The following is a 23,649-nucleotide window of genomic DNA, read 5'->3' as shown; positions in this document are numbered from 1 at the left end:
AGTGTTCATTAGTCAAACACATTCACGTGGATGCGTAAACACGCAGAACGTTCAGTACAATTTGAAATAATTTTAAAAAAAATAAAACATTTTGTATAACTGCATAACAATGGTCACATTTGTAAGTTCTTACTTCCTTGTCTATCTACTAGTTTGTTTACTTACACAAACCCGAAGAAATCCTGTGCAATTGGGATGAAACGTCACAAGTGTTACTAAGTAAATAAATGTTATCGACTTATTGTATAAACTTTAGTCAAATATTCATGAACCGCAAAGTTTACATACTTGTATGTATGTCATATACACCATCTGCCCCAAAACAAACCAACTTTTCGAAAATAGAAGAAACTAGTGGCGCCACCTGTTTTATCTTTTTCTTGTCGAAAGAGGCAACCTTCACTAGTGTTGTGTCAACAGTTTATGACATTTGTTTCATTAGAAGCCGAGTTATAGTGCCAAGAGTGACAGTGTGTTTTGACGAACGGTCGGTCGTCATGATATTCATGCCGGACGCGACGAATTCTCGCTATCAATCGTTTCAAAACCTCCAGATAAAACTCACTGTTGACAGTTTAGTAAGGCGAAAGCATTCTTTGTGGATAATGCCCTTGGAATCATAGAAACAAATTAGCATTGTCTGATTTGTTTGACTTCTTTACTTTTGATTTCTCCAAGCGACATTTTTTCGGATGCCCCACTTTTGGTGGTCGTCACTCAGCACTCTGGCGCTTTGTTTCGGGCTCATACTCAAAACACCACGTTTCGTCACCAGTAACGATCATTTCAAGAAAGTTTGAGTTCTTACGAGCGGTTTTAATGAGGTCCTTGCAGTGTTCAATTGGATACATTTTTCGTCGTCGGTCAACTTGTGGGGAAAAAATCGCGAATTCAATTTACGAAGGCCCAAACTCTAGGTCAAAATGTTGTGCAGAGTTGATTTTGGAATCCCCAGTTCATCTTCAATCAATCTCACGGACGATTTTGGGTTTTCTTTGATGAAAATCACGCACTTTTTGGATGTTAACTTCGCGCGCAGTCGAGTTTTTGGACGGCCCGGCTTTTCGTCGTCCTCAAGCGTCTCACGACCACTTTGAAATCGCTTAAATCTTAAACTTCAGTACGGGATAAGCATTCATCACCGTATGGTTTTTGAAGCATTTCATGCGTTTCGGTAAAACGTTTACCAAGTTTAACACAAAAGTCAATCGTAGCTCTCTGTTTGAAACTCATTTTCCGACCGTTCGTCAAAACACACTGTCACTCTTGGCACTGTAACTTGGCTTGTAATGATAGAAATATCATAAGCAGTTGATACAATACTAATAAAGGTTGTCCCTTTCGACAAACAAAAAGATACAAAAGGTGGCGCCACTACTTACTTCTATTTTCGAAACCTTCGTTTTCTTTTTGGATAGAGGGTGTATATCAAAATGTCATATTTTCCAGCCTAAACTATAACTGTCCATGAGAACTTCACCTGCAATATTAATTATAATAATCTTAACAGAGAGATGTAAATGCTAATATACTATGAGCGGGATAGATGTGATACGACATTAGTTTTAATAATTAGTGTGGTATTATCGATGCTGTTATGGTGCTACTCGAATTTCAGAGAGGGGGGGGGTTTACACGTTCAATAATTCAATTTAGCAAAAGAAATCTTTTGCTAAAGATTTTAATGATTATTCAAGTAAATATTTATATAAATCCAAATATTGGCCACCGAAATATACAGCGTATATTGTCTATAAATAAATATGATCTTATTCTTATATATATATATATATATATATATATATATATATATATATATATATATATATATATATATATATATATATATATATATATATATATATATATATATATATATATATATATATATATATATATATATATATATATATATATATATGAAAAAGCTTTAATGACTGATACCGAGAGAAAAAAAGATGACATAGTATATTTAAAAAGATACTACTAGTTTACTAGTTTCGTTGAATAGATCAACATCTTCAGGTATCACAATCAAAGAAGTATATAAAGAATTACAGAGACTTAAAATTGTAATAACAGAACAAGTACAAAAAAGACAGTAGCGTGTTTAAAAACAAAAAGCGAGCTTGAGTTCCAAACAAACGTATACTACGCGCTGTCGCGAGTGCGCCAATACTGAACAGAGGCAACATGTGCGTCAGACAGATTGAAACTCAGGCTGTTGTTGATATGAGAGGAATCTAGAGAAATTTCCCTAGATTCAACAATCTTTCTTTCGAGTTCATCATAGCACACACGGATGTTAGAGGTTTGAGTCCAGTTCACAATGTGTTGGCGGCCTTCGTCTGAGTTAACTGAAAAAGAGAACGTGGCTAGAGAGAACGCTAGCTCTAGTCCTGTTATAGGAGATATCTCGATGGTGTTCTTCCAAACGTAGAAGAATGGATTTAGCAGTCTGGCCATAGTATGGCTTTCCACAATCACATAAAATCTTGTACACTCCAGGAAACTGAGTTGGAAGATGTTTCTCTTTAGGTTTGCTAAGTATTGAACGAAGTTTTGGAAGTGTAGTGCAGCACGTTTTGAAGTTAAACTTCTTGAGAATTTTTGCCAGTTTTGGTGAAAGAGAGCTGATGTAAGGCAAAGAGATGAAGGCTCTGGGGGAAGAGGGATCTTCAAAATTAGTTGAGTGACTAGGGGAAAGAAATTTGTCAATTTTCTTAGGAGAGAAACCATTATTAATAAAAGTTTTTTTTAAGAAAAAGGAGTTCATTTTCAATTTCTGTTTCTTCTGTAAGTAATGATTTGGCTCGGTGAGCTAAGGTGGAAATAACACCACATTTTTGTGGGGGACAGTGATGGGAGGAAGCATGAAGGTATCTATCAGTATGAGTAGGCTTTCTAAACATTGAGATTTTAATACTCTCAGCACATCTATCAAGTTTCAGGTCTAAAAAGGGGAGGCAGTCATCTGATTCCAGTTCGAAGGTAAAAGAGATTTTTTCATGACACTTGTTTAGGTGGTCTAAAAACAAATTGAGGTTGTTGACACCGTCTTCCCAGATGAGGAAAATATCATCAATATAGCGGTACCAGACTTTTGGTTTAAGGGGGAAGGATTTAATAGCTTTTTCTTCAAAATCGTTGAGAAATATATCTGCGAGAATTGGAGAGAGCGGGCTGCCCATGGCCAGACCTGAGTTTTGTAAGTAGATGTTAATGTCATATTTTAAGTATCCTGACTTTATACAATGGGAGAGTAGAGCAAAGAGTTTTTTTGGTGATTTGTTCTTGAGACGATCGAGGACTTCTTGAGCAGGTACATTTGTAAAGAGAGAAACAATATCGAAACTGGCCATTAAATCTGTGTTTTTAAGTTTGATATCCTTGATTTTAGAAACAAAATCTGCAGAGTTTTTAATATGTGAAGAGGAAATTCCAGAAAGAGATCTTAGAAAACTCTCGAGTTATTTGGAGAGGTTATAGGTAGGAGAGTGTATGCCCTCAACTATAGGTCTGAGTGAGCAGTTTGTTTTGTGAATCTTGGGGAGACCATACAGTCGAAGGATCAAGGGATGAAGTGACCTAAGAGAAAGACAAATGTTTCTTTGTAACTCCAAGGTGGTTTTTACTAAATTATTAGTTCTAATTTGTAGTTCAATCGCAGGGTCACTATTAATTTCCGAGTAAGTATCACTGTTTAAAAGTTCCAAGATTTTATTATGGTAATCAGACTTGTCTAAGATGACAGTCGCATTCCCGGAAGAATAACGATGTTATTATTATATTTTAAAGACTTTATAGCTGCTCTTTCAGAGTACGAAATGTTGTCTGGTGGAGGTCTAGCTTTATTTATGGTGAAAACGGCTTCCATACTGTAATATATATATATATATATATATATATATATATATATATATATATATATATATATATATATATATATATATATATATATATATATATATATTATATATATATATATATATATATACGTGAAAATGTGCGAGAGAAGAGATTTTAAAACCCTTTTAATGAAAGAACTGGCTTCGAATTCTCTCTAGGACTCGAAGAACCGTTATTAATGCTTTTCATCTGAGGGTAAGTGAGGAAAGAAGGAAGTAACCAGGACCCTATGTCTAATAAAGTAATCATAAATAAATGAGAATTGAAGACGAGTGTGTAAGAAGAGTTCATGTAAGACAAGAATGCACACCTTCTCCCCTGTTGCACTTCATCTGTGTAGACCATATTATGAAAGAAAATTTCACAAAACATTGAATCAAAATCAGAATTTATGTAGATGAGATGTTATAACCTTAAATTAGCGGAGTACTATTCTTCAGGTTTCCTAAACAAACTGAATAAACGTTGCAAAAAGCGCAATATGAAATTTAACAATAAAAGACCGCACGGTTAGCCTAGTGGCTTTGCGCTTCGCAACCATATTTAGGACACTCGCCTGTGGAATGAGTGTCCTAGGTTCGATTTCCGTCAACGACGTGAGGAGCTCAAGGATCTGCCATAGCCAAGTTAGCCGATCTTGGGCGTGGACAGCAAGGTTTTTTCTCCCAGTTTATCTGGGGTTTTTCATCCCGCAAGCAGGCAAACCGGTCCGAGGACACACACGGATTACAATCAGGAATACTGACCCAGCCATAAGTCTGATTCGTCAGCCAATGCTGGTTCCGGAGCCCGGATAAATTTGGTTTGACTAGATGGTACCGTGAACTCCCGTAAAAGGGGGAAACGCTGTATTATCACACGGAATTTATTTTTTAAAAATAAAAGACAAAGACTATGAGACTAGTTGGAAACATTGAAAGCATCAGTTGCGTTTTGAAACATTTTTTAGTGAAGAAAACTAAATATGGAAATTTACAGCAGAATTAGGAAAGCTGGAATGATAAGAAGTAAGCTGAATAAATTTATGTGAAATAACACAGATCAATTTGAAACTCAACAAGCTGCATACGAATGTTGAAACCAGTTTTAACTTATAGATTTTTGAGATCTGGATTAGATATACCGCGCTTAATCAGAAAGTGAAGATCACAGATATGAGAATTTGGAAAAAAAACAGAGGATTGAACAGTGGCTTCAATGGTAGAATCATATTAAAAATGAATATATTAGGAAGAAACGTGATGTTATTGGCATTTGAGAATGTATGAGTAGAGCTAATCTTAGTTGGGATGTACACTTAAATAGGTGTTTCATGCCAAGATGGGGGGAAATTTCAGTGGAAACCCAAGATCAAGGTGGATTGAGAGAGTAGGAAATATTTTAGAAGGCCGAAATATAATATGTGACAATACTGGAGTTCCGACAAGTGTCAGACTAATTTCCAGGAAAATTGTTGTTGAGGATTAGTAATAATTTAAACTTATCATTTATTAGAGAGCAATTTAGAAGTTTTTGCTCCAGGAACTCAACTAGAGATTGTCGAAGAGTTTTAACAAAGTGGGTGTTTTATTCCTGAAAATAGACCAACCAAGAAGAAGAAGAAGACTCAGTACCCTTCCTTTATTGCTAGCCGGCAATAATTGATTCTGTGGTAATTCGAATAATTTAAAAACAATAGAAATGACAACAGGATCCATGTCAGGGAACGTACACACAATTTACAGGCATAGCAGCGCACAGAAATAAACGTTAGCGATCCTCTTCCTTTGAATTTAGTTTCGAAACCCCTCAAGGTAAATTGTAGGCAGACGAGTAGGCATTAACGATAATGAAGGTGAAAAGTCAATTCTGTTATTTAGGCTTTTGCCTGAATTTGAATGATCATCGATAAGAAGATTAAAATTATAACTTTGATAGCAGTTTCTCCTTCTTCTTAGGAGAAAAGCAATAATCACAGAACGTTTCGGCTGTCTGCCGTTATCTCCGCAACTCTACATGCCATCATGATCAATTATAATAACTAATTTGAAGTAGAATTGCCTTGTTTATCATGCAGTGAGTGGCACGTGCTATGCATTGGCAACGTTCATTGATGTCAACTTTGCTGCTTTCGCTCGCAGATTATGAAGTTTGAAAATCATTTGAAATGACATTGATTAATCCAATCAGTGCACTACGAAATGCCATTTGCTCCCTCTACACAATATTTGACGTACATTAACACCTAGTGAATAATCGTACATCATCATTAACTAATGACGTGACACGAATTCAGCATTTTCTCGTGATATACCGTTTGGATTATGAAACCATATGTCAATGAACTGTGTGTTCTGAGATTGCTTTGTCTTCTCGGTTAGTGACATATTCAAATCGTATCCGTTGTATGTTTTCATATTTTTATTTAATTTACAAAACAAAGGGATAAAAGGTCATATGTTCCAGAATTAAAACTCATTCCATTAAAATGTTTATTTTTTTTCTGTGATAAAGGAAGAAATATAAAAAAATACGTTTTTATTATTTTCTTTTTTTTTTTTTGTAAAATCTAAAAAAATATATAATTTTATTTTGGTTGCAAGACTTTTATCAGAACAACCACAGTTCTAACGATTCGGTCCTATTGTTTCCATAAACCATTAAATCAAAAACACCATGAAAGAAAAAATTCCTCAAACAGAAAATTCCAATCTTTCTCAAACTCTTAACTCAATGGATTAGACATATAAAAAATTATAATAAAAACATACATTTCACAAAATAAATAAAGCACAAAGATCATATAACTAGAGGGAAAAGATGTCGGCTACCAAAAGAAGTGGATAGATATAGACCAAAGGATGCCCTCTCGTCTTCTACCAACCCTCCATAAAAGGAAATATTCCATTTAGTCGTATTCTATATATGCATCATGTCGTAGTACACATTTTCCATCCACATTCTGCAGTCAAGATATCATCTTTAACACCCACCTTTGCAACTACCAAAGTATGTGGGCAACTGTTCGCTGATGAAACTATATTAAGGCATAACAGAGGCCGCCTGGCCATTAATTCAATGTGTACATTATATAATTCTTTGTATTATATAAAATCACTATTGACTGACACGTTTCCAAAAGAATTTATGAAATGATAAAATGATTTTCAAAGTACATGGGTGTTCCTTAAGGGATTATGAACTTCACCAAACTCAACATAAATTTTGTTGAGTTGGTGAAAGAAAGCTTCGATAATAAATATCTCATGATAATATTTTAATTAAAAAAAGAAACACAGAATCATTTTCTAGTTTAACGCTTATTTAAAGTCTATATTATGAACATTCAAAGATAAATAAAGTTTCCTGAAGTTAAATTAAGGTATTTTTCCAAGTTCAAGTACTTGCAGCTGATTTGTTCATAATCTCCATCAATGACTTTAGTGGCTTATAAAGTAAAATTAACAACTTTTCAGAAGACCAACAGATAAACTTTTCCGTTGATCTTTTAGGGAGACGGAATTGTAAATGGTCTGAAAATACTGGAGAAGAGATGAGGCGTCCGCTGAAATTACTTTCAATGCTACAAAATCAAAACTTATAACTTTAAACTGATATATACAACTATTATTAAAACCAGTTTTTTCGTTCTTACGCCAATACCCAAAAAGATTAAGATCCAGAAAGAGTTTTGATAGTTACAGTACCACCAAAAGAAAAACTTCTCTGTGTCCTATATAAAAATTTGCAATGTACAGCGATGAATAATCCATGACCTCAAGACCAAAGTTTTTGACCCAATATCGTATTCAACTGGATCTTCAAAACAATCCATCATTTGATAGAACATTTTTTAATTATTGTTTGCTGCAATTTTCATTAAACGAAATACTGGAACTTTAACTAACTTCTTAATTTTAAAGATTGAATAATTTGTCTTTAATAATAAACTATTATTAAGGATATTTGGTTATCCACCAATTAAATATTATGATCATAGAGAATAAGTTGAATAAACTTTTGCCTTTTTTTAAACTTTTTGTTTACACTGATGATGTAAACGTCATGCGTGATAAGTACCAATTTGCAATTGACAATTGATACATAAGTTACATTCATATTTCGCAATCAAATCCTTTGTCTGATATTAGTAAATATCAGTAAAAACGATAATATTAAACTATTTTTAATGTTTTACTTATGTTTACAAATCCACTTATTTCAGCTAACTGCAACAAATTATACCGAATAAAATAGTACCCAGTCATGTAAAGTTTAAAAAACGCTAGATTCCTGAAGTCCTAACAGTCCAAAATATGCAACTTCTTTCCAACTCACTTTATGCCAAAAGAGTTGCTTTGCGATGGTCTCGCCTGACAATGAAGTTCATCTACAAATATATAGAATACACATTATACAAAGAAAAATAGTATAATACATAGATATAAATAAAAGAAAAGAAAAGTGCTATTTAATAATCGGATCATTATATAGATAAACTTATATTTAAAAATAATAAGAATCGAGTAGCAATTTTTCGAGACTCATACAAAAGGCATTTCGTATCAGATGGAATTTCCAAATGTAACAACTTTTCAAAAGATATCCGTGCTGAATTCAGATCGTAATGACAAGAATAGATGGCAACCGTACACCCATTTCGTTCTATAATGTATTCTTTCTGTGTATTGCTTCGTAGACGGCTTTATAGAACCCGTTTGAATATAATGCTCACTTTCGGCTCTTTTCTGATACATTTCTCATTGTTCCTGATTTATTTGGTGTCTCGGTGATGGAAAAATGAGGCATTTCTCAAAAGCTACCATCTACATTACTGTCAACGGGCGGAAGTGAAACCTACTTATCACCATAGCAACGCGAACAAACACTTCAGCGAAAATGTAACTCAGAATGCAGCGAACAAGAAAATATTGTTGGAGTGTGAGTTGATGTTCAATGGCGTTCTTTTCAACAACAATGCGTATTATTGAAGGCATTTTATATTCGGTGTGTCACACTAGCTGGATTTTAGTATTCAAATGCGTTAAACGATGCAGTAAAATTAATGTGTTATGTTTAATTTAGGATGTAATATTGCTATTTTCTGTCAAAAGGTCGATAGATATTTAATATAAATAAAAAAAAATATTAGATATACATATTTATTAAAATAAAGAGCCAAAAGGCTTCACTTCGGCGATACAAAAATATAAAAATCAAGTGGATATTAAATCCAGCATTATTTCAAAGCCGAATATTGAAACTATAAAAGTTTCGTATGCAACTTCACCAGCGAGTTTAAGGGAATACACTCGCCGGTACTTACCAGTTGCCATAGTCGGACCTTATAGGAGACACGCACGCTATGACAGCCTCCATATATTCGCCGTCCATATATTCTTCCTAGAACAGGCAGGTTTCTGCCTGTTCTCTGAAGAAAACCAACCAGTTCGAAACAGCTGTCAGGCCAGTGAAACCTTATGAAATTGGACCAATAGGAAGCGAATATATGGACGCTGCCATAGCGTGTTGCTTCCTATAAGGTCTGGCTAGGGAGACTCGTAAATACCGGCGAGTGTATTCACGTAAGCCTCTCTGGTCAACTTTCATACGAAGCTTTTATAGTTTCTATATTCGACTTTGAAATAATGTTGGATTTAATATCCACTTGATTTATATATAGTTAGTTATTTCATGACTAAAAGCCGAGGAACAAAACAGAAAACTATTCTTTTGAAACGCACGACTAGTTCGTCTTCTTTGAAGACTTCATTTGATGCCTAACATGAAAAATGAAATTATAATAATAAAATAAAAAATAATATCAAACTGAAAAATAATATTTTTTCTAGTTTTAATTTCCATAATTATACGCTGAACAATTTTATTCCATTCACTATTTTTAAAGTTCAGTTTTAGAATAAATTCAATTTTAATTACACTTTAAAATTCGCGTTAATATTAACAACAGCTTTTCTTCAATCTACATCATTTTGTTTTTTTTATTCTATCGTTAGTTTTCTTGGTTAACAATTTAAACTTAATGCTGTAATTTTAAAGATCGACTATCGCTATAAACGATCCTTGAAAATTCATTCCACTTACTTATCGCTTCGAAACAGCCGAACATCGTGACGACAAGAGAGGCCTTCATCGGATATAAAATTACCTTCGTGCAATGCCCCTGTTTGCATGCCCTTGTCAGAGGGTTGTGAAGAGATAATAAAATAATCAACTCGCTCCATGCAGTTGTCGCTTTTTTTTTTTTGCTTCTTCTCGGCTCTGTCATAAGTTAATTGCAAATTAATGTTTTCCAATATTTACGGAAGAAAATCCAACAACGTCAAAGAAGTTTGTTAACAAAACTTAATCTTATGCAAATGATGTGGTTAAAAGTTTTATCCACCGTTTTTATCTTGTCTGCTGGAATGATGATTAATGTGTTCAGACTTGAATTCATTAAAATATCACCTTCGTGATTTTCTTCAAGAACTTGAAGAAAAAGAGCAACAACAATGGGGAGACGAGACGAGAGAAAAAGCTTTTTTTTTTTTTCACTTTAAGTGTTTTTTCCATTCCGGTTTGCTATCAAAATTCCATGTGCTTTTCTCTTTCATTAGTTCTGTGTGCGCGTGTGTGTGTATGTGTTTCTTTCTTCTATTTTTTTCCTCTTTACTTTACCTTTTCTTTTTTCTTCTTTCTACTCTTCTTCGTTCTCTCTCTTATTTTAATAAAGAAGTGTATTCTGTTAATAATTAGGATGCGTCTAATAAAGTGGTTTCTTAGTAAATTTATCTATATTTCTCTATCTTTCTTTGGAGCGTCTAAATAACTAAACAAAAATAAAAAAAAGATGTTTACGATTCACTGACGCAAAGTTTGTTTCTTCGTAATTTCGCTTTGATGAAGGGTTCAATGAAGCAATTCTGAACACTGCGCTCAACGCGGTGAATGTATGAGTTGGATAGACCGGATCTCCATCCATCTTCGATTGAATCGGAAGTATTGACCATGCTTGACAAGCCGGCACCATCTGGAAGTTATTTGCAGAATGTTATCAAATAAAGATTGCTTGATCATTCAATGAATGAACTGCTTCATTTCGTGCACTGCCTTGTCCACACAGCGCAATCACGTGATCACACGTTATATTTCTGTTGACATTCTGTTCAGATTTATGCGCTTTCCTTCTTAAGTAAAGCTTGTCACTTCTTGTGGGCAGAATATTTCGTACTACAATACATTTTATTAGAAAAATTGGAATTGCCTTTTGATACAGACGTAGTCTACACAACATGTCGTAATATATACAATGTCTCGAAATATTCCTCGCAAATCATTCCCTCAAAACATCGCGAAATATTCCAAAAAGCCATTGATTGGAATCGCCATGGAAGCAACGAAATGTCAGAAATTTGTGTGTGTGTGTGTGTGTGTGTGTGTGTGTGTGTGTGTGTGTGTGTGTGTGTGTGTGTGTGTGTGTGTGTGTGTGTGTGTGTGTGTGTGTGTGTGTGTGTGTGTGTGTGTGTGTGTGTGTGTGTGTGTGTGTGTGTGTGTGTGTACGTGCGTGTGTGTGTGTGTGTGTGTGTGCAGGTAGGTTATCGTGCGTGTGTGCAGGTAGGTTATCTGTTTGGTGAGATGAAAAATCTGAGTTTCTGGGGAGAAACTAACACCTCCGTATGAGACCGAATAACTCACCCTCCAAAACGTTCTAAGCATCTAAGTTAACAGCATAAGACATATGGTTGTTTGATGTTATTCAAACAACTGCATATAGTGGTTTGATATTATTTTTTATTTTCTATTTTAATACATCTTTATCATTATTCACAAAATCTAAAATAATTTGAAATAATGTCCTTGATTGCTAGATTGTATACTATTTATTGCTTGTATGGTTGTTAATTGCTCTTCTAGCAGTATTAAATTGAAACATATTATTGTGTTTTCATTGAACATACTTCCGAAACACAGTTGGTTTCGGTGGAGCCTTTTAGTTGGAAAGAGATGGGTTCGAATACCGTCTAGGATGAGGGTAACCCTTTCAGAGCCAAAGGTGAGTTACCGCTCTCATACACAGGTCGAGAGATTTCGCACGGAACGAAGGTAATAGATTTTCCCCAGAAACTCAGATTTTATATTTTTCATCTCATAAACAGATAACTACCTGCCACACACACACACACACACACACAAGCACGCACGCACGCACGCGCGCGCGCACACACACACACACACACACACACACACACACACACACACACACACACACACACACACACACACACACACACAGTTTTTGCTGACATTTAGTTGCTTCCATAACCAATCTAATCAATAGCTTTTTGGAATTTTTCGCATGTTTTGAAGGAATGATTTTGCGAGGAATATTTTGAGACATTGTGTATATTACGACATGTTGTGTAGACTACGTGTGTATCAAAAGGCAATTCCAATTTTTCTAATAAATTGTATTGTAGTACAAAATATCTGTCTTGTAAGGAAGTGACAAGCTTTACTTGAGAAACGAATCACAGTATGTCAACAGAAATATAAAGTGGGTGATCACGTGATTGCGCTGTGTGTGGACACAGCTTTGGAACGAAGCAGCTCATTCATTCAATAAGCCAGCTGCATTAATGCCTAAAATCTCTAATTAGAGGACTTAATACATCTTTCACTAACAAGAAATGGATGGATTTTCACTGAGGATTTCACATAACGCAGAGTCATCAACATTCCAGACGATTCAAATTGGACCATGAATTATTCTTTGCATAGTTTTTCCAGCAGACAGAAATGATTCCTGGCTTGAAATGATATCAGTCAGGCGTGTATTGCTGTAACTCTGCTAGTAAAGTTACAACAATGCATGGTTGGCTGTTACATTATTCAAACAAAATCTCTCACGTCTGTGTTAAAGCCAGAGCAATGACGAAGTGTTTTGCCCTTCACAATATCACAGTATGAAATTTAAAACAAAAATGGTGGCAAACACTTTTTGATTTACTGTTTTTTGTTGGATTAGGTGATAACTGAAAATTGTCTAGAAGAAACGTTTAACGTTCATACACAAATGTTTTGGCTTTTCTAGACATTTTTGAATAGTTATACCCAATATCTATAGTGCAATGGACTATGTTATTATTATTATTATTATTATTATTATTATTATTATTATTATTATTACAGCGGGCGCTGTGTAGGCATACGAATGGGTGCACGATGTTATCGCTGCTCCCGTTTTTTATAGATTTAAAGTGGTTCCAACTGATGGTTTTAATTTGAAAGTGTTCCCAAGTAACTCTACTTGTTAAGCCGAAGACAGTGCTATAAAATTCACCGAAATCGGCTAAAACCAAATTTTGACGTGTTGACAAGTGAACAGAGAGGACCACGGTCAACAACGAGCGAAGAACAATGGACGTCGCAATCACGCCAAAGTTGCTCAAGGGAAGAAAGGTGAATTATGAAGTGTACCAAATATCTGAGGGATTTAACGTCCTACGAAAATCATGTAACCAAAACAAAGAAATGCACCTGAGGGAGCCACCTACGAGGCAGCCGATTATATCGCAGGCAAAAACGGCCAACTGAATAGTCTAGAGACTGTTCAGTTCGTCGATCTATTTTTACTGTTCTCCGTTTTCTCTAGAAAACGGTCCAGAGACTGTAAAAGCCAGCTTAGTAGATCGTGTGCAAGAACTCTTTGACAAACAGAACGAACAAATAACAAAAAAATCTAGCGAATATGAAGATTTGGTAAAATATAATAATTTAGCAGCGATAGAAGTGTTGCAAACGGTAAAAGACATTAAAATGAGCATTATCGCACTAAATGACAGGCAACACAATTTGATGAAAGAGACATCCGAACTCCGTCAAGAACATCATTCTCTAAAATTACAATACGAACATTTAAATCAGCAACATCATAAAGAAGATCTTATCATAAACGGTTTTCCTGAAACTGCACCTACAGAAAACCTCAGAGACGTAGTATTAAAATTAGGCCATGCAATTGACATCTCCCCCTATAGGTTACGACATTCAGACCGTAAATCGGATTCCTAGGAAAGGAAGAGCAAAAAACAAGGCTTGCTATGAACTATGACTGGTACATCTTACAAGCAAGTCCACAAGAGACAATCTCATAAAACTCAGCAAACAGAAAAAACTTTCCAAGGACTTGAACGCATTGCAAGACAATACACCAATCTTCCTATCCGATTATTTAACACCATTCAACCGGAATCTTTTGTACCAAACAAGAAAAACAAAAACAGAAAAAAATTGCAAATTTCTTTGGATCAGAGATGCCAAGATATTCATAAGGAAGTCACAAACTTCAAATCCGATACAAATTAAAAGCTCAGAAGACATAGAAAGGCTGCCATAGTGAAAGAAATGTCTCCTGATTAGTTCAAAAAGAAGACACCACAATAAAAATGAATGTGAACCATCAAGACAGATGCAATAACACCAGAATATACCGGCAATTCATATACAAGAGTGTAATTAATCTTATCCAATTGCAAACTATAAATTACCATCTATAGTAACTATTATTAACACATTATACAAAAAATGGAAAAAATTGTATGAAATTCATTACTAAAAAAACAAAACAAAAAAACTAGAACAACGTGTTTTGTAAATGCATAATATGCAATCATAACTTCAATAAAAAAATCATTGAATTAAAAAAAAATAATGTTATGATATGTATGTAATTTTTAAAATTTGTAATTTCTATAATTTTATAATGTAATTATTATATGTATGCAAGACATAATAAAGTAAAAATAAATTATTATTATTATTATTATTATTATTATTATGTATTGCTTCTAAGGCCGCTGTGAAAACTTTCAGAAGATAATTTTCATAAATTATACTGACAGTAGATGAAACAAATGTCTGCAATATTTTACTTTCTCCCATCTTCATTTTTGTCTAAGTGTATCGAAATTCTTCTGAGGAAAAGGAGCGTTTTGAATTTAAGAAAGGACAATATTTAAACATCGTCAAAATCGAAGGAAAGAAAAAGTGAACCTTTACTTTGGGCATTTTTCTCATTTTCGAAATGTTTTAGTTCTTTCAGTAATTTAGCCTATCAAATTTCGGACTCCGTGCCATTTTTTGATATCTCTTTCGCACAATAGTAGTCAATCATTAATATTCCTTTCGAAATTGGAGTTACTCAAAATATCAAAATTTTAGCCGTGATAATATTTGTAATAATAATAGTCACTAACCCTCTAGGAGCACTTTGGCTTGAAAGTTACTTTTGACTACTGATGTTAAACAGCCGGCATCGTACATTTCAATTACATACTGACGACTGCCATTTCCATAAATATGCTTAACTTTTTCATTTGGGAAGAGAAGCGGAACTTCATTCCAACTTATTACTCAAATAAATAAAATAAAAGTAATCAGTAACGGGCTACAGTAGAGAAATGAGAAAGAACATCTTGGTTGTAGATCAATAAACAGTTGCAACATCTGCATAATTTTAAAGCTAACACCTTCTTATTTGATAGCCAGCCAAACTAATGACAACGACATCAGTTTTAATTAAAATTCCAAATGTAAGAATGATAAATTAAAGGGATTTCATATATAGTGGTTTTTTTTTGGAAAGGATGATCTGTCAGAAAATTAATTTCATTTTGGTGGAGCCTCAGAAGCTGTTTATGAACCTCTATTTTAAGACTGTTGATATGACAATTATTTCTAAAAGAGGGACCTTGGCGTCAATATGAATAGTTTTGATATTGAGTAAACAATGCAAATTAGCCATTAAATTTGTTGAAGATACTAATAACCCATCACCGGATGACGTGTTGAAGGTTTGCAAAAGCTATTAAGATAACTAAACAACTGATTTAACTTTACTTTGTACATCAAGGCATCTAAGACATCATGCGAGGTTAAATCAAGTATATTATAATGATATAACGTATCTTCTCTCGCTATTCATTGGAACTGTAAAGTGAAATCTTGCAGTGGCATATAAGAGGAAATCGATAATGGGTTATTATTAAAAATCTGGACATATAATTTCAACTCTACACAGTGTTTAAAAGAATACATGAACACCAATGCACCTCAATATGCTGAGTGCTCTAAGCCGGTCGGCGCAAATCTTTCCCAAAAGGGATGTGCCGCTATTACCATGACATCATTAATTCCATTCTCTGCTCATAATTAAAAATAAATTAATCGGTTTATTGCAGAAACTGATTCCAATGTCCAGCCTAACTAATGATAATTTAATCTTCAACGGATGATCTCAGCTGACAATTGTCTTTTCCAAGTAACGTTTTGCAAAAGATCATTACCAGTTTATAAATGGTGCAAGATCGTGAGGTCACCAGGTAATAGCAGCTATTAGGAAAGACATATGGATACAGAACTTACAACTTTTGGTTTTATTAAACATTCTAATGGAATAACGCGACAGATTTCTCATCAGGAAGATGAGGAGGGAATTATATCTGAGTTAATTACCTGACATGGGAATTACAAACACAGAGATGATGGAAGTGTAAAATATTTTATTGGAATAAGTTTTGTATCCATACTAAACTTTTATGGAAAAAAAAATTGTAGGGAAAAAAACAGTAGTTTTCCACTTTTCTGAAAAAGAAACTGGAAAAACTTATCTGGTGAATTTTTGAAAAAGCATTCGGCTAAGGCTGAACTAGCCAATCTCAAATATGTGATTGATTTTTCCCTCTGGCATTACGTGTAAGATTATTTAAAGAGGTATATGCTTTTAAAATTAAAACTATTTATTGTAAATAGAATAAAGACTATGAAATTACCTTTAAGTGGCTCTGTTATAAAACGAAGACGTATATCTAAAGAAGTCATTCTATGTAACACAAAACGAAGTCATTCTCTGTAATCCAGTATTCAAAATTCAGTGTTTTGAGTGAAGGACACTTTCATATTTTAATTCTTGACAAAGATGAAATTTTAAAATCTTCTATAAATTAATAGTTGGCTGCTGAATTTTGTCGAAAAACTGTTAAATAGAATAATCAAATATTTAACTTCGCGGGACAAAGGCACTTGTCCTGTCGTAATTTGTGGCTCAGTTGACTGAGTAGTTAGAAAGTTAGAAATCACAAACATCCACTATACCCTTGGTATGGTGGGTGTTTGTGACTGTCTCTGGGAAGGGAGGGGGGTGAATTTTTTTCTCTCTTGGTCTGAGACTCCGTCCCATTTATTTATTGGATGCCCGAAGTAACTCGAAAGCACGATTAGTGATATATGAACTAACGATAAAATTATTTGCGTACAGATAATTTCAGGTTTATTTGACTAAGTCCCATTTTAACTACATAGTTAAAGGCAAAAATGAAACAATCAGCGCCGTGTAGCCTCAACCCTTTTTAAAGCCGATTCCAGAATTAGTCGATCATCATGGGCGCAAGTCAATATGGTCGCTCCTCTCGGTGCAAAGAAATCTAGATTTTGACAACGCTCAAAAATCCAAAGAACTCATACGATATTTATACAGTTAGTTATAGTTAGGATTAGGAACACAAGATGGCAGAAACTGTTTGATATATTCTCGTCGCCTTCTCCTGTAATAGTGTAGTTACCCATACACGGTACTAATGTACTATAGGTTGATCAACCAACCTCTAGTGCAGTGGTTCTTAACCTTTTTGAAGTCACGGAACACTTTTGATTATAAGACAAATTTTGGGGACACCAAAATCATTAGGATCATAAAACTAGCAATAAACATACGCATGGACGTGTATATTTAATGCGATATTTGAGCTTGTCTGCTTTTGCAGGTTTCAGCTATATCAGGTCTAATGTGTGATATACGTAGCTACTCTTATCTGTTTGTCTATATTAATAAGTCTTTCACGCTTTTCAGTTTTTATATGAGCTAATATTGAGAAACCGAGCTCACACAAATATGACGTTGAAAACTGTAACAAAATCTTCAGTGCCCTTATTTGTGGAGAGATCTGGGTATTCGGTTTGGACAAAAATCCAAAATTCCTCAAGAGTTATTTCAGAGAATTTCATTTTTAGAGTACGACCCATTGATAAGGTAACGAATTGTTCTTCTTCTTGTAACGAAAATTCACAACTCGATGTATTAACTGTGCCAAATGGATTTCGCATCCAGTCGTAACTGTGTGTATTTAAGAATGGAAATTAACTTGAAATCTTTTCTTTCAATGTTGTTATGTAACAATATTGGAAGAAAAGATTTCAAGTTAATTTCCTTGTCATATGACATCTTTCACCGACGGAACACACTTGTAACCAATTCGCGGAACACAAGTGTAAGGGGGGAACACCGGTTAAGAACCACAGTGTATAGGCTAAACATTAAAAAAAGAAAGAGAAAAAAAAAAGAAGTTAGAAATAAACTCTCTGCGATGAAATGGGATAGAGAACTACCGGATTGTTAGAATCAAAATACTAAAATTAAGAAGACAATAAAATACACATATGTATATACATTAATGATAGAAAAGCTCATGTTACGCTGTTTCTGTGAATAATTAGCTAAGAATCGGTGTTCTCAGAATCAGTTAAAGCAAAACTGGTACAGAAAACGGAAACTAAGTGGATTCAGTTTCGCTGATTCAGAAATCTTTAAAAGTGTTTATGCTTGTTTAAGAATGTTTGCATACTTAAACATTTTTATAATAACCAATTTCTCCAAAGAAGGAACAGAACTCTGGAATTTTTCTGCTGAGGAAAAGAAAGAACTTTTATAAATTCAGAAGATAATTACTTACGTCAGCTAGCTGAATAAGCGACTGTTAGCGAAGATGTAAATATATCCACTAGATTATGAATAATTGAAAGAAGAGCACAATCACTCCATTTATGTCTCGTCAGACATCGAAAGATAATCATTATTTCAAGATTCTCATCACTTATTCTTAGTGAAATTAAAAGGTTAACTATCTATCTAAAATCTTATTCCCATGATTTTCTTTTGGTTGAAAATGTTCAATCACATTCTCTTAAATGCATTTATTATCTTTATCGTGTAATTACATAAATCACTGCGATATTTTTAAAACTTTTCTCCTTTCTTGCAAGTTCACTTAAGGAATTCTCTTTGACGACTCAATAATCTCATCTGGAATATTTTTTCTCTCGTAAATGAACTGTGCTTACACAGTCGGTAGATGTATTTGCTGTACACACATATTAAACGCTCACCTATTAAAATAACACCCTACTTCCCAAATATATCATGTTGTTCTGGCCAATATTCTCTTCAAACATATACTAAAAGTTATTTTCCTGTAGAATGACATAACTTGAACTGGATTCCTTTTCTAAATTGGGAACTATATTTCTAGCATTTTCATTGTTAGTCAATGTTTTAAATCTAGCAATTTCTAAACACTGAGGAGAAAAAAAAACAGTATGATCACCTGTCAACTTTGTTGGGTCTCATTTGGACAAGATAGCCTCTTACACTCCTGAGGAAAGTGTCCTGAGGTATTCTGGACCAACTAGACAGAATAACTCAACTGGAAGAAAATGACCGATCGAGGCGTCGATCGGTGAATGTTATATTCCACTTGATGCCACAAATGATCGATGGAATTCATATCAAAAGAAAGAGGCAGCCAGAGAAGCACATGGAGTGTTTGGATATGCTCTTTGAAACATGCTTACACAATGCGAAGAGCTGAAAGAGTCCAGATCCATTAGGCTATATTGTCATCACGTATGTGGTGCGAAATAATTTTCATGTAAGAATTAGTGGTGAACGTGTGTTCTTAATTCCTAATTAGTGGTCGAGATATGTTGGGGATGAGAGGACCCAGTGAGGTTCATGAGAACAATTTCCCTTACCAAAACATCGTCACCATCATCCTGTTTTTGGCCAACCATTCAGTTTGGTTGGTTGAAAACAGGTGAGTCACAATGTTTAGGCTCATGAGTGCAGTGTCGAAAAGGTTTTGACATGGTTTGACATTTTGTAAACGATTTTAAAGACCTTGAAATTTATATCAAAATAGAAAGATTTTAAAGACCGGCATCTCAGAAGAGAGATAGAAATATGGAATATGGAGAAACTTTAGTTAAGAAGCATTTATCCTATTGCTTACATTATCCTCATGCAACTTATTAAAATACGAAACATAAGCTTGTTTCATAACTAAGTCGCAGTCCTATCATTGGTTCCAGTACTAAATTTTATAGCTTTGACGTTAATAATTTTATTTCATCCTTTTTTATTCTGAGATTATTTTTAATTAGCGAAAACAATGTTAGTCTATCTATTCACATTTTATGTATGCTGTCCATTAGCACAACACTAAGAGAATTAAGAATTTAAGCAAATCTATTCATATCAAACACGTCTTGCATAAAATACCAACTTGTTTTGAAGGAAATTTTCAATTCAAAAAAAAAAAGTTCCCTTTACTTTTGTTTTGTATTTTCTATTTAAACTCATATTCGTCAATGATATCTATTCTCGAATATAAAATTCATCTCTAAAAGCATAAAAGAAATTTTTACATAACCTATTTCTGCGCTTTCTCCAGTGTAAGAGAAACGATTAATTACTGCCATTTACAAGTCAGCAATTGATAATCAAGAAATATAATTAGGTGGGAAGGTGAACTACGAGATTGTTCTTTAGTCAATTTAGTTAAACCAATAATGGTACTTATTGTGTGCGCTAAATTTTCGTACGTCAGAAGGGAATATAATAATAAAAAAATAATAATGTGTCCTTAAGTATCATATTGCAATGTAAGCCTTAAAATTAAAGAAACAGGCCTGACGCATGTTTGAAAAGTTTCCGATAGATGGCGATAGTGTATCGGCTGTTACTGCAATCAAAACATGACGGCTCTCCTCTATGTGTACCACTGGATCAAGCAATATCTTGCAGGGTTTGTGGTTCCAGGATATTTTTATTTCAAAATAATATGCATATGGTGTATTTAAAAACATATTCATAGACATTAACAGAAGGCATAAAGCATTAATTCGAAACCTTCTTAAGATCACATGCTTCTAAGTCTATTAAACAGCCCTTCATTTCTTAGCACACAAGAAATCGATAATTTGCGTCTTCAATTCAAAGCATAGTCAGGTTTTATTTACACCACAGTAAAACCAATTCTCTCATTTTTGTCTCCTTGTTCATAATAGCTGGCACAAGACTTTCTGTACTATCGTAAAATGCAAGTGGATGGTTTCATACTATCCTAATTTGAATGTTAGCCCATCCAATTATCTCCATAATTGACAGAAAAACAAAAGTAGTATTAGAAACTGTAATTTCCCAGTGAAAATAGTGAGAAATTTAGGAAAATGAAATCTGTGATAGACTCCCACTTTGGAGAAGTTGTGTTGAAAAGCAATTTACGCCAAAAAGTACAAGATATAGTAAGAAAAATAATTTCCCCAAGACTACTTTTTTTTCTATATATATATATCACACACACACATAATTTTTTTTAAAAAAAATTGGCCATTTTAACAATCTTTTTTCAATGTTCCTTTTAAAAATTTCAACCAGTTTGGAGATTCAAATCTACCGTTTTATTAAAAAAAATTTAAAGTAAATTTTTCAAAGAGATATTCTTTGAAAAATTTCCAGCCAACTTTTAACGTGCCTTTATCTAATTCCTTTATCTAACAGCAGCGCATAAGAAGGCGAAGCGTTCAGACACTGCACTTTGTTAATTAATCAATTCTACCACTAACTCATTAACTCTATTATCCCCCATCATTCCTTCATTTGCATGCCGCACTTCTGAGCTCGCGAGAACAAAATCTTCCTTATGAAGAGCTTCGTTTCCTCACTTCGTTAATAGATTTGGACATTCTCCTAAATGGTGCCAGTAACAACACGATCCCTCACACGGCCGTAAGATTAACGAAAGCGTGTAAATGGTAAGCCTACCGAGGCTTCTCACGAAAGCAAGTGGTGAGTATTAAAAAACAAACCTTCCCCTGTGAATGACGCAGTTTAGAACTGATTAAGCTCCACAGAACAGTAATGGGCCATTTAGTTTGGAAGTGTAGTGCCTGAGACAACGACGAAACACTGCTCTGTGTGAGAGAAATAATAGGCCGGAAAGAACACCGACTTTCCATCTGTACCGTTTTTCAAGCGAACGTTTGCAAAAATGATTAATTGCTAACGAACGGTAATTAATTCTGTGTTCATTCATTGCCACTAATGAAGCACTCCAGGAAGTATGGAAGTATTTGGCACTTTTTAATTATAACAGTCGCAATAATCTCCGGAAGTCTAATTAATTTCAGTTAATTGTATTTGTCGCTTCACTAGTTTTATTGAAAGTTTAAATTTGCATCAAAATTCTTTATAACTAACTGATATATTTAAAAAAAAAAGGCAATTTAATACTGTTATCTACTTCAATAAGCAATAGTAGAATAACTTTGAAATATAATCAGTAAAACTTACATTCAGTTAAACACTCTTTTTTTATTTTTATATTTATACAATTAGTAATGCCAACAAGTGGATTGATTCATTCAATCCAATACCCTTGGAGGGTAATGGATGGCAATGCTGTAGCCAGTGAAGTTCTAACTGAGGCTCGGCTATTGCTTGTTACCCTCCTGCCATGATCAGAGCTTTAATTGCTCAATACCACCTTATCCCTACACTGTCCTCTACAGATAACGGGGAATATGAAAAGCATTCTTGCTTCGCCCCTTTAAGCCAGTCCTTATAAGGACTAAGATACTAACCCGGCAGTTGGAGTGGATGAACAATCGACCGTGAGATGCGGTGATTGATTCATTCAATCCAATACCCTTGGAGGGTAATGGATGGCAATGCTGTAGCCAATGAAGGTCTTCTAACTGAGGCTCGGCTATTGCTGTTACCCTTATGCCATGATCAGAGCTTTAATAGCTCAATAACACCTTATCCCTACACTGTCCTCTACAGATAACGGGGAATATGAAAAGCATTCTTGCTTCGCCCCTTTAAGCCAGTCCTTATAAGGACTATAAGATACTAACCCAGGGGATCAATCGACCGTGAGATGCGGTGATTGATTCATTCAATCCAATACCCTTGGAGGGTAAGGGATGGCAATTCTGTAGCCAATGAAGTTCTAACTGAGGCTCGGCTATTGCTGTTACCCTCCTGCCATGATCAGAGCCTTAATTAATTGCTCAATAACACCTTATCCCTACACTGTCTTCTACAGATAACGGGGAAGATGAAAAGCATTCTTGCTTCGCCCCTTTAAGCCAGTCCTTATAAGGATAAGATACTAACCTGACTGGGTGTGAATCAATCGACCGAGAGATGCGGTGATTGTTTCATCAGTCCAATACCCTTGGAGGGTAATGGATGGCAATGCTGTAGCCAATGAAGTTCTAACCGAGGCTCGGCTATTGCTGTTACCCGCATGCCATGATCAGAGCGTTAATAGTTCAATAACACCTTATCCTTATACTGTCCTCCTACAGATAACGGGGAAGATAAAAAGCATTCTTGCTTCTCCCCTTTAAGCCAGTCCTTATAAGGATACTAACGTGGAAGGATTAGGATTAATACCCTTGGAGGGTAATGGATGGCAATGCTGTAGCCAATGAAGTTCTAACTGAGGCTCGGCTATTGCTGTTAACCTCCTGCCATGCTCAATAACACCTTATCCCTACACAGTCCTCTACAGATAACGGAGAAGATGAAAAGCATTCCTGATTCGCCCCTTTAAGCCAGTCCTTTATATAAGGACTAAG

This window comes from Typopeltis vanoorti, chromosome 1, assembly GCF_054136105.1.
Source record: "Typopeltis vanoorti isolate ZY-2024b chromosome 1, IOZ_Tvanoo_1.0, whole genome shotgun sequence".
NCBI lineage: Eukaryota > Metazoa > Arthropoda > Arachnida > Uropygi > Thelyphonidae > Typopeltis > Typopeltis vanoorti.
The sequence above is the reverse complement of the archived record's forward strand: the minus strand, read 5'-3'. Positions refer to the sequence as shown.